Source organism: Pongo abelii, chromosome 17, assembly GCF_028885655.2.
Source record: "Pongo abelii isolate AG06213 chromosome 17, NHGRI_mPonAbe1-v2.0_pri, whole genome shotgun sequence".
NCBI classification, from domain to species: domain Eukaryota; kingdom Metazoa; phylum Chordata; class Mammalia; order Primates; family Hominidae; genus Pongo; species Pongo abelii.
This window is the reverse complement of record NC_072002.2, coordinates 42290811-42304170: the sequence shown is the minus strand read 5'-3', so window position 1 is coordinate 42304170 and position 13360 is coordinate 42290811. Positions and strand designations below refer to the sequence as shown.

The 13360-nt window shown below is 36.6% G+C and overlaps 1 protein-coding gene and 1 long non-coding RNA gene across 2 annotated transcripts in view; both read left to right on the top strand.

Moving 5' to 3' along the window:
* Nucleotides 1-13360, top strand: part of CDH2 (cadherin 2) — a 226277-nt gene that overhangs the window by 115357 nt on the left and 97560 nt on the right.
* LOC129051527 (uncharacterized) overlaps nt 1-13360 on the top strand; it is a 75288-nt gene that overhangs the window by 42064 nt on the left and 19864 nt on the right. The window contains exon 1 of the long non-coding RNA XR_008515883.2: nt 1-13360. This exon is cut by the window's left edge and continues 42064 nt beyond it. This is a non-coding gene — a long non-coding RNA (uncharacterized LOC129051527).

Below are 13360 nucleotides of genomic sequence, written 5' to 3'. Positions count from 1 at the left end.
AAATTTTAACTATATAGTACAGCCTTAGTGGGATATACATTGAAGTTCAAAAAAAGGCAAAAGAAAGTTTAACTTGTCTCACAGTCATTTTTAGTGGTAGTGCTAGTTTTGGAAGAAACACAGAGGTGTAAGATTGGTATGATTAAGTAAAAAAATGAATTTGCATTAGAAGTAGCAAAATGATTTATTTTTTTTAAATGCCGATTTTGTTGATTTATCCTTTGGAAATGCCCGAAAACAATGAGTATCCAATAGCAGTGAATACCCTGGGGGTCCATACTGAGGTTCACCAGAAGGAGCCAGGGTTCTTTAAAGAAATGGCTGGTTCCATGTCCAAGGCACAAAGTATATGAGATGACCTGGAATATCATGTTGTCTTACAAGATAACTAGTCTTACCAAATGGTCTCCCAAAACTAAGCCAACTTAGTTACTAACAAGGTTACTAATTGAAAATGAGGAACAAAACCTATCCCATTTTGTTTATGGTTTTGAAAAAGATAAAGAGAAAGGATCAAGTGCTTGTTTTGCTTTTTCTGGAATGACTGTACTTTAGGGTAACTATATTAGATAGGCAGGTTCTTCTGTAAAGAAATACTGCAGTTAATAAGTAAAGAAGGGGCTAGGCGTGGTGGCTCATGCCTGTAACCTCAGGACTTTGGGAGGCTGAGCCAGGCAGATCATTTGAGTTCAGGAGTTCGAGACCAGCCTGACCAACATGGTGAAACCTCGTCTCTACTAAAAATATGAAAAATTAGCTGGGTATGGTAGCATGCGCCTGTAGTCCCAGCTACACAGAGGCTGAGGCAGGAGAATTGCTTGAACCTGGGAGGCAGAGAGTGCAGTGAACTGAGATTGTGCCACTACACTCCGGATTGGGCAAAAGAGTGAGACTCTGTCTCAAAAATAATAATAATGATGATAATAAGTAAAGGAGGAATTATAGAAACTGATCATCACAATTTTGCATCTCTTATTGAAATAGTGGATCTAAGTGATGATCACCAGTGACTAAAAGGAAGACTATCTGTTATGTGTTGTTATGTACTCCTGATAGGAACTTGTTTGCCAAAAAAAAAACCTGGGTCTGATCAAACTTCTAGATGTGCCAACTTCTAAGTAATACAGAGTGCAGAGGATCATATTACATGAAATTACAGAATTTGAATCTGCAAAATCTAGATCGCAGGGGAAAATGTAGGACAAATGATCCAGTTTCTTCCACAAAAAAAGTTTGAGAGGAAAAAGAGGATGAAGAATACATAGATTAAAGAAGAAACCTATCAACCAATCTCATTGGAATCTGATTCAAACAAATGTGTATGTGTGTGTTCAGGTATATAATATACATACATTTACACATATATGAAACATATATAAACATGCATGCATATATGCATACCTATGTGTATGTGTCAAAAGATAAAATTACAACAAATTTTATTCAAAGATCTTAACTGGCTTTTATTCACAATTCTAGAGTTGGGCAGCCCTCAGAACCAGAACAGGTTCAGAGAACTCTGGGGCTGCAACTTGGTCAAACAGTATTTATGGATAGAAAATGGAAGTTAGTTATAGAGTTTAATTGGTTATAATCCTATTTGAATTAGTTGGCTGCCTATGATTAACTAAAGCTCAGGGGCTGTTAACTATCTGAAACCCAGCTACTTGTCTCATGAGTATACTCCTAAGTTAATTAGTTTCCTTGAGCATGAATGACTCCATATTAGTTTGGTCTGTTGGACTAAGTACAGGAGCCTAGTCCAGATCGATGATATTTCCCCCTTTTTGGTCAGGCTGTCACTTAGGTGAGAGTATGACCACAACTTAGGGCATCAGTGCTACTCTCAGTTCTTATCATTTTACATTTCCAGTCTTAACCTGTTATTCATAGGTTACAGTGTCATCATGATCATGCATTTCCTTGGGTTTTTGTCATTCCAACCGAAAAGACCATTTGGTGTTTGATGGTTGGTTACAGGCAAACATTTAAAACTTTTGAGAAAGTGCAGCATACCCAGGGAGACTGCCATTATGACTCTCAGGAGGATAATACCAAGAGTTTGGAGTTAGTGCCTTAGCAAGGGCCCCCATAAATCAAACCAACTAAAGTCAAATAGATAAGCTACATGAGGAGTTCACCTGTTTTAACCAAATAGCCTGTTTCTTTTAATTGTTTTGTAACCAAGTGTCTACAATACTTAAGGTATTTATGCACGACAAAAAATACTAGCAACTGCACAGACTCCTACTTAGCCAATAAGCAATCTAGCGTTCCATGACTGGGCCAAATCAAAGCAGGAAGTGAAAACAAGTGGGTCTAGAAGTCCAAATCTATAAAACAGAACACTAAGAAAATTTAAATAAACAGTCGGACTAGGGATGTTGCTAATATTAACACTAAGTGGACTAAGTAATCTCTGAGATCATAACAGATCCGACGTTTCATACTGGTTATAAAGCTCTAACTTCCAAGTGAAAAAAGTAGGCATAAACAAGGAAAGATTAAGAGGGATAAAAGTCACATTTTGATGAAGAGTTTTGTTCTGATTTCTTAGAAAACACCATCCAGGCTAAAATGTCATCTGTTCTAGGGAAACTTTTCCCTAATCAGCTTTACCTTAAAGTCTTCTATAGGTATACAGTTGCATGAGCCTGGAGGGGCCATTTTAACCTTGAACCAAGGCAAGGTCTTGAAGCTTTACTGCAATATACGGGGAGAAGAACTCTGTATGGTCCCTTCCAGTGGGATTCAAGAACAGTCTGTCTCTCTCTCTCTCTCTCTCTCTCTCTCTGTCTGTCTGTCATGTCTTGTCCAAAAGATCCAGTCTTTGGGTTGCAGATCACCAAAGGTCAGATTGTCATCAATGGATTATGAAAGGCTTGTTTTAGCTGTAAAAATATGCCTTGGTATCAAAGTTCATAAGAATGGGTGATACATGAGGTTTTACTGTTATTGTATTGGCTTTCCTGCATGTGCTGCTTCGATCCAACCAGAGAACACTGTTACAAGACATATTTACATCCGATTGAAATGGTAATTGAATGAAATACCTGTGTAAATGGTCCATCAGATAGCAGAATTATATGACTTGAAGTTTTGATTATCTTCCGAAGATGATGGGTTTGAAAAACCAAACAGGGGTCACAAACCACCTTAGCAATTCTAGAACAATCACCAAACCAATATTTTTTCCATGACTTGTATTATTTTGTCTACTCCATGATGAGTGATGAAGTGTAGAACTTTTAATAATGGAAACTTTAAGAACTCAAGACCAGGCGACTGTTCAGGTTCTTCATGAGCCTACACTTAATACTGGATTTATATCCTCTTAAATACCAATTTCGATTGTCCAATTCAGGTGCATTCGACTGCTTACTATTAATAAATAAGTTATCATAGGTAATTTGACTTTGATCAATCTAACAGAGTTTATTCAAATTTCTTTTTTTTTTTTTTTGAGACGGAGTCTTGCCCTGTCACCCAGGCTGGAGTGCAGCGGCATGATCTTGGCTCACTGCAACTGCAGCCTCCCAGGTTCAAGCGATTCTCCTGCCTCAGCTGCCCAGTAGCTGGGATTACAGGTGCCCACCACCACGCCCAGCTGATTTTTGTATTGCTTTAGTAGAGACAGGATTTCACCACATTGGCCAGGCTGGTCTCAAACTCCTGACCTTGAGTGATCCGCCCACCTCAGCCTCCCAAAGTGTTGGGATTACAGGCGTGAGCCACCTTGCCCGGACTCAAATTTCATTTCTTAGCAATTTCAGTACTTTTAGCATGAAATTTCAGTAATTTTAGCATGAAAATCTGCCAAAGCATTTCCTTGGTATTTAAATAATTATTGTTCTGCTTGTTGTTCATTTAGCAGTTTTATAAAACAAATCAGTTTCTTCATTAGATTTCTGAGAATTCTTACCCAGTCCAATAATAGGTTCTTAAAATTATCAGAAACTTGTACTTGTCAGAGTTCTTCCCATGAACCTCCTTGAAGATGAAATATTTATACTTGCTCAGGAATGTACCAGAATACCTAACCATCTGTGAATGACAAGACTTCAAATGGTCCTGGTTAAAGATCTGATTAGAGTTCCTTACAATAATGATGCCATTGACAAGGAAATTTGGTTATTTCTGTGTCATACAATAATTCAACACAATAACCAAAATTATGGCTAACATCGGATTTCTAAGAATTTTATACAGTTTCTGGAACACATACCAATAACATATCCTTGCAAATATAACTCAAGGTTTAGAATCACTTTTATTTGACAGTGCTTCCCATATAACTTAATATATCAAATAACCTTAATTAGTTGAGTATATCTCTTTTACAAGAGGAGAGACACATTTTTGGAGGGTTTCAGGGACTCAATAGGAAAATTCCAGAGTTAATTCTAAGGCAAAAAGTCTTAATTTAGAATTTCCTTTTGGGAAGTTTGTTAGAATTTCCTTTTGGGAAGTTTGATCAAAGGTTTAAAACACTTGATCAAAATGAGATCACAGGTCACTGTGAAATAATAGTCATTTATTTAGCCAGAGTGATCATTAAAGACTTCAAAGACAAATAAAGAACGTTACATAATTGTAGGAAAAGTCTTATTTTTAATAGAGAGGACCCAGTTTTCTTACATAATCAAAGACCTAAGAAAGACAAAATGAAGCACAAGGATTCATCGTGATAAAACATAGAATCTTTGTTTCCTAGGCCAATTATCTAAAAGATAAAAGCCTTTTACCATTTCCTGTTAAGAGCAAATAAATACTTCAAGAAAACCTATTTGTTTTAACAGAAAGGACCAAGTTCTAGTTTTGCATCAGTGTAATTTTGATAGTAAAGTTCAATTTTTAGAAAGCCTTACAAATAATTCCATTCTAATCTTAGCCAGCTTGGTCATACCTAAAATTCCCTTCACAAAATCCATGTTCTACAAATCCTCCACAACCTTCTAATATGCTTTTCATCACTGGCCTTATACTTCTTTCTCATTTTGAAACAACCTGTCCTTTTAGGACAAAAATTACTCTTTTTCTCTTAAAAAAAAAAAAAAACCATCTTTTATACCTCATAGCTTCACTTACCAAAAACATGTTTTACTTTCCCCGAATATGGAGTCATTTGCCCTACTATTTCCAGTTTCAGTTACCATATAGTCATTAGAATATTTAACTATTAGTAATCTTAATTTCTACTAAAAACCTAGGAAGTAAAACAGCTTTGAACTTTCTGTCATATAGTAACACTTTCTGTATACACATTTCAGAGTTTCTAACAACATATGGGGCTTCCCCATAGAAAAATATTTTTTCAACTAATAGACCCAAATATATTTAGCTTCTTTGCACCATACAAAAACAAGATGCCAAAGTATATATATAGCAGTTGGTTTCAGTGTTTAAACATACTTAAAATTACTCAGACATTTCATAAATACTAATTAACATAGCTTTAAATGTTTAAATTACTTTTTAAAGCCAATTAAAGCTCTTTATAAATTTTAGAAAAATATCACACATATATAACATACAGACATATATAGATATACACAGCCATACAGACAGAAACATATCCTAGAAATATCATTAAGATTTTTCATTTGCCAGTCTCCAAATAACTCTTCTTCACCCTTTACACTATCACTCTTTCAATTACCTGTTTCATTGCCCTAAGCAGTTGTTAGCTAGGTTGCTCACTGTAGTCAAATTTCAAGCCTAAATACCATTATTTTCTGAGACAAAGGCATAATAAGCCTAGTGATATGGATTGGCTGTGTCCCCACCCAAATCTCATCTTGAATTGTGGCTCCCATAATTCCTGCATGTTGTGGGAGGGACCTGGTGGGAGATAATTGAATTATGGAGGCAGTTTCCCCCACACTCTTCTCATGGTGGTAAGTCTCGTGAGATCTAATGGTTTTGTAAGGGGAACCCCTTTCGCTTGGCTCTCATTCTTGTCTGCCCCCATTTAAGACATGTCTTTTGCCTTTCACCATGATTTTGAGGCCTCCTCAGCCAAGTGGAACTGTGAGTCCAGTAAATAAAATGGTCCTAGGTGAGGCATGTTATATAAATTTAAGCGTTTGGCTTCTCCATTGTAAAAGTTTCTAGTGACTTAGCTCTTTCTGTCTTCTCAGTACAGAGAGGGAGACACACTTACAAATTGAGATTTCTTTATAGATATAAATTTTTCTTACAGAAGGGTCTTGAAATAACCAGCTGAAAATAATCCTTATGCCATAAATGCATTTTCTTGACCAAGAAAAAATTTAGGAGTATAGCAAAGATTATGACAAGAAAGAAGTGGCAACAAAGGTTTGAGAGGAGGGATTTCAGTCAGCTGAAAGTTTCCCATGTTACAGGATCAAACAGGAAAAAACAAACAGAGGGCTAATTTGATGATTATTATCCTGGGAGTAAAGTCTTTTGGGGCTTCCATTAGTAGGGAAACAGTCCGGGTAATAGAGAATACATTCATCAAGTGGCTGGTGTAAAAGTGGACGATATCCTTTCTAATGGCCTGGCTGTTTACAATAAAGGCAGACATCTTGGGCACAGAGTTTTTTAGTTTGGAACATCATGGTTTTGGTTTAAAATGTGTGCAAGGAAGTTCTTTTGATTTCTGTAAGTGTAGCTGTCAAGACATGCCCCTGTTTGCCTTTGGTAAGGAGGCAATTTTTGATTTGTTTAATCTTTTAGCCTCTGTGTTCCAAACAAAAAATGCATGTCATTGTTCTTGTGGGGTTCTGATCTTTTCTTTCCTAAGGAGCCCTACAAGTGAACTATTTTATCTAGGTTAGAAGTTCACTGTGGGCAGTCTAACTGTTTTTGGTAAGGTTTACCCATTTTGCTTAAAAAAAAAAAAAAAAAAAGGCACAGCTTCTGAGTCCATGGTTCTTATGCATGAAATTGGCTGGAGTTCCAGATGGAGGAGTTCTAGACTCCTTGGATCCAGATGATCCCAGGATTCCTTGTATTCTAGTAACCTTACCTATCTATGGAAGCCAGTCCACTTTTAATCTGACTCAGACACCTGACTCCTCCCTACAGGATCCAGTCCTGTTTTTGTCAAGACTTTCAAAGTTTGTGTGCTCTCTCACAGCACAGACTCACCCTTGGTACCTGGCCCTAGGTTATGCAGCCTCCCGTGGCACAAACTAACCCTGGATTCGGAAACCTAAAAGGTTAGGGGCTCGATGCAAAAAGAGCAGAGTCCAACCCAAGAGGAACTTAAAATTCTTGGGAGCCCATAAGAAAGATAGAGGACTTCAAAAAAGATTCAGTGGTACCTCTCCTGCATTCCTCAAGGGATGTTTGGATTCACCATCAATGTCCTTCTGGTGCCACACTGGGCACCAATAGTCTTAAAAGACAAAAGACCAATAGTCTTAAAAAACAAATTTGGTATAAAGATGTTAATTAGTTTATATTTACGATTCTTGAAACGGGCAGCCCTCAGAACCAGAACGAACTCTGGGGCTGCAGCCTGTTCAAACAGTATTTACAGAAAGAAACCAGAAGTGAGGCATAGGACTTAATTGGTTATTTGAATCAGTTGGCTGCTTCCAGTGACTAGCTAAAGCTCAGCTGCTGTAACTAACCAAAACTCAGCGAGTTGTTACATGAGTGTACTCCTAAGTTCATTAGTTTCATTTAGCATGAATGATCCCATCTTGGTTTGGTCTGTTGAGCCCTACAAATTTTATTTAACATGTGACAGGCAAATTACTCACTGGATGTTTGATAATATTACTGAATTATAGTTATCTTCTTAAGCATAATAGGTTTTATTATCTTTAAAAGATATCTTTAAAAATGTCTAATACTTATTAAAAAATTAAGGTTTTACTAACTTGCCTGGTTATCTAAGAAGTCAGTGAATAATTTGCAGAGTTTGACAGTTTTCAAACTCTACAATTACATGGTGGAATGGCTTGCTTGGGCTGACATAACACAATACCACAGGCTGCATGGCTTAAACAACAGAAATTTATTTCTCATAGTTCTAAAGGCTGGAAGTCTGAGATCAAGGTGCCAGCAGGTTTAGTTTCTTTGAAGGCTTCTTCTCCCCCCGATTGCCTTCTAGCTGTGTCCTCACATGGTCCTCCCTCTGTGCACATGCGTGTCTGTGTCCAAAATTCCTCTTTTTATATGGACACCAGGCATATTGGATTAGGACCCACCCATAGGACCTCAGTTTACCTTAATTACCTCTTTAAATGACTTATCTCCAAATACAGTCAGATTCTAAGGTACTGAGGAGTTAAGATTTTAATGTATGAATTTTAAGGGGACACATTCAGCCCATAACCCACGGAATATAATTTTCTAGTGATTTGAAGGGGGAGAGATTAATTTTTAAGCTGCGTAAAACAAGGCATCTCGTTTCAATGAACTGTTTTGTGATGTTGAGCGGGTAGGCATACCTGAGAATGTCTGGCCACTTTGTCATGGCCTACATTTTCACTTCCAGTCCTTCGGTGGTTTGTATTTTGTTCCAGTACTGTTTTCCTTTTAATTTTCCCCAATATTGATACTTGTGATGCATGTACCCATGTAACACTGAAGTTAAAACACTATTTAATGATTTTCAAATCCTTCTTTGCCGTCTTTGAAATTTCTCTACCTTTCCAACAAATACACATAAGACCTTATGGAGAGGCGAACCATAAAATATAGTAGCTTTTCATATCAGAGTTTTCTTCTGTATACTCTTCAATGACAAAGGACACTGAGAAGTTAAAATTTATTTTTTCATTTGCTGTTACTACGGCTTAAATATAAACTAAAATTCAAGTAATAATTTTTTTCTTCATCTGTTTAATTATGTTTGATACAGATATTGATACCATGTCTTCTTTCAGTATACTTCCCTTACACAAATTACTTCCCATGTGGAATAAGTTGAAAATTGAAATTATGACTCTTCTAATTATTTTTCATTTCTTAATTTTTTGGAGGAAATGTACTCTAGAGCTGGGAAATACAAAGAATTGTCTTTGTAAAATATATTATGGTGGTAAAAAAGCTTGCTTTAACTTCATATATCGGATATCTCATAACAATTATCCATTACGTTTGGGCTATAATGACATCGTTGTTGTTTTACGAAAGTGTCTGCATTTGTAGAGATGCATACAAATGGGATCTGGGATTTGCTTTAAAGTACTTATGCAACTGCAATAAAATGGATATATAAAACATGCGTAGCAAAATTCTGATAGCTATCCAATCTGGATGATTGGTATGAGTTTTTTGTACTTTTCTCTCTTTTTGTGTATTTTGCAGTCATTCCCAGTAAAAATTAGTGCTATGACATAATTATCATTATTACATAGTGATTTCATAGTAAAAGATATAACAGTAAACTTTACCACATTCAGGAGTTTGATTCATGTAGTTTCCCTATAGATTTAGAGGCATTCTTAGCAGTCCTCGTAGGATGTAGGTTAGAAAACCACTCATAAACACTCCAGGGCAAGACAGTTCTATAGTTGGTAAGAGACATATTTTGAGTAAGGTTAATTTACCGAAAAGATTCTATTATCTTTAATAAAAATGTTTGACATTTAATGTCTTAATTTTAAAAAGTTCAGCACTCCTGATAGAAATAAGAATGATTCTGACAAGGAGTCTGTCATCTTACATGGAAATCACTTTCTCTTACTTTATACACTGCATTTCCCAGGACAAGCAGACATTTTTAGGTGCAAGTCTAGTATTACAGACTGTAGAGATAACACCATCCTATTAATTATGCAGGGGTTGGTTTGAAATGTATTTGGTATTTTCCCAAGGTTATTGTTACTTCTAATCATTGTATCTATTTTGTGGTATTACACTATCTTCAGGTTTTGAATGATTTTTGCCTAGTATCATGTTAGCTATACTTTAGTTTTCACTATTATAAAATAGAGAAATCCCTACTACCCTGAGGTACTAGGAAATATATCTGATAAAAGTGTAACAGAAATATTAGTAATAATATCATACCTGGAAGGATTTAATCTCTTCATCAGTATCTTCTAAAAGCTACCTCAAGGAAAATGTTCGTAGTTACCTATTTTTTACAATATGCATATGGATTACAATTGAGAAGGAAAAATTGTTTGAGAGAATTAAATATTTTCTTTTCAGTTGGTAACATGGATTAGTTAGGAATATGCCTGGTTAAGGAAATACATATTTTTAAAAATAAAAGTCTGATTTTTCCTTTGTGTAGTCCTTATCAAGACTGAATTATCTTAATGATCATAGATTAAAAGAAATAAGCTTTTTAAAAAGAATCCTCTTGAGCTAAAACTTATGACTATCTTAGGAATTTTCTAGGCTGTACTTCTCTTGTGCAAGAAGAGAGCTTTCAGGCATCCCCAGAGGCCTCTCCTTGTCAAGTGGACCATCTGGGGGTGGGAATGGGAGAGCTATTTCAGTGCTAAATGAGTCCCTACAGAGCAACAAAAGTGAAAAAGGCATTATATCTCCTCTATGCAGCCTGCTGGTTTCCCCTTTAAACATTTTTAAATAGAAAAAAATCTTACTCTGAAATATGGTAAGTATTAAGGAAGCACCTTCTTGAAACCTAGAACTGCAGCCCATTAGCTGTGGGATCTGATAAATTGCCTAACCTCTGTGAGTCTTAATTTCCTCATCAGGAAAGGAGGATAATATTTACATTACAGGAATTGTTTTAAGAATGAAATGAATAGAAAGTGACTGCTCTAGTGCCTGAGACATAGTATTTATTAAATGGCAGCAGCTACTTATGTGGGTGTAGAAGAGTCAGAAGGGGGTAAAACTAAAAGAAGGTCCAATTGTATAATACTAAGGCTTATAACTATATGCTATCAGCAATACTGCAATGTCTGTATTTTAATTTTACCCTATACCATTTAATTAAAAATGGGCTCTATTTATGATGATGTGTTGTTGATACTGTTCTCAGTTAGCATTTGCCACAATGATGCTGCATAACAAACCACCTCGGAACTCAGTGGCTTAAAACAACAATCACTCTTCTTGCTCCTGCATTTGTGAGCCAAGTGGGGCTCAGCTGATCCAAGCTGGGCTTAGATCCACGCTGCAGATTTGGTCTAGATCTGCTCCACATGCCTTCATCCTTAATTTGGTGGGTAGGCAGAACATGTTCTTTTGCATGGTGGTAGCATACTCCAAGAAGGCAGGCACATTTCAAGCATTTACTGATGTTACATCCACCAACATCCCAGTGGCCAAAGCAAGACACCTCACCACACTAAACGTCAATGAAATGGGAAAGTATATTCTGCCAACAGTGGCAGTAAGAGGGTAGTGACTATTTGCTATACAGTAATCTAAAGTATTTAAATGATTATCATCATAATAATTATTAGTTGCATACGGGTTAAATTGCACCAAACATTTCTAAGAGCAGTGACTAGGTCTGCAGGATGTGGCTGAGATTGTTGTTGTGGTGGTTGGTTGTCTTTTGACACTTAATGTGCCTGTGGCCTTGCCATAGATATTATTCAGTGGTGAGTTAATCCATTTGCTTTGTTTCCTTATGATCAATATGCCATTCATGATGTACAAATACATATAAGAATTTTAAAGCACATTGGTGCTTCTCTGGTATCATTAATAATCTAGTCTAGCTGAGGATGTTTTCCACCCGTGTTATCAATCTGCTTTATTCGGTCTAAATTTCCCTTTAGTACTACCACAGTGTATATTTGTCCTGTTCATTTCATCTCTGTGTGAAAGTTTCCTCTCTCACAGAAGGTAGTGTTTCAGGATCATGTTTAGCATTGTAACAGATGAATTGGAAATAGCCGTATAGCAACCGTCGGCAGTTACTTTGGTGCACATAGTACATGCCCATAGCACGTTTTTGTGTAGTCATCACAGGGGATGCTTTTGAAATGCACTCACCTTTGCTGGTTGGATTTGCCATTCGCCACTTGTAAGTGCTTATTTTTTTAAACTTTTTCTTTTACCTCCACATGACCCCAAGCAAATCAGTCAGAAGCCCTCTGCTTAAAAAGTTTTCCAATAGATGTCGTGATACCGCCAGAATCTTTAAAAAATAAAATCACTGTGTATTCCTCCAAATGTACAATGACTGGGAGTATCAGTTAGGTTCACTGAATGAAATAGAGCCTAAAGAGGAGTTTGTGGCTGCTCTAGGTTCATGCTGGAGTGCAGCAAATAGACCCACAAGGTTTGTCCTCCTGCTTACATGCCGATGGTATTATCAGTTTTCTTTTCTTTTCTTTTTTCATGCAGAAGTGGGTGGAGAGGGCTGTTTCAGCTGCCATTGATGAAAATCAAACTCCCAATGTCTGATGGCAGGCTGCTATTTCACGCTCTGCTGTTTCTGTTTCAACAGAAATTTCGTTTGTTGTTTTTGCTGGCAGTGTTTGCCTGTTCTGAAGTAAAGGCACTGCTGCATTTAGTTAGGGGATCAGCATTCTTTGTTTACATTCAAATTTGTGTCATGGTTATGGTGCTTCAGATTTATTGAAAAGAAACGCCTTCATGAAAGCCAGGAAACAGCATTTTGAATAGCATTGTAGTCCTGAAGAAATGCCAAAACTTTAATGCCAGTCTCTCCGTGCCCACTTTGTATGCTTTGGGAGCATTTGACCCATATCAAAAACATATCAAATACAGTTATTCTTTATAACAACCAGAATCACTATTTATCGCCCTTGTGAGGTACATTTTTGCAGAGTTGTTTCTGTATACACATTTAATGTAGTAAGATCTCTGCCTATAATTTCAAATGAAAAGCAGATAGTTGAAGCAAAACTGTAATGGAAAAGTTTACTGTAGCTCCCCTCCCTTTTAATATTTAGCATTAAACACTAAATGGAGGTAAAAACATACCACAGTTCCAACTTACCAATAAACCTAGAACTTATCTTGAAACCTAGAACTGCAGCCCATTAGCTGTGGGATCTGATAAATTGCTTAACCTCTGCGAGGCTTAATTTCCTCATCAGGAAAGGAGGATAATATTTATATTACAGGAATTGTTTTAAGAATCAAATGAAAAGAAAGTGACTGCTGTAGTGCCTGAGACATTGTATTTATTAAATGGCAGCAGATCCCTGCTAATAAGATCGCTGCCCATAATTTCAAATGAAAAGCAGATAGATGAAGCAAAACTGTAATGAAGTTTACTGTAGCTCCCCTCCCTTTTAATATTTAGCATTAAATATTAAAACATTAAATAGAGGCAAAAACATATCACAATTCAAACGTACCAAGGTTTCTTTTTTTTTTTTTTTTTTTTTTTTTTTGAGACAGAGTCTCACTCTGTTGCCCAGGCTGGAGTGCAGTGGCGCGATCTCAGCTCACTGCAAGTTCCACATCCCAG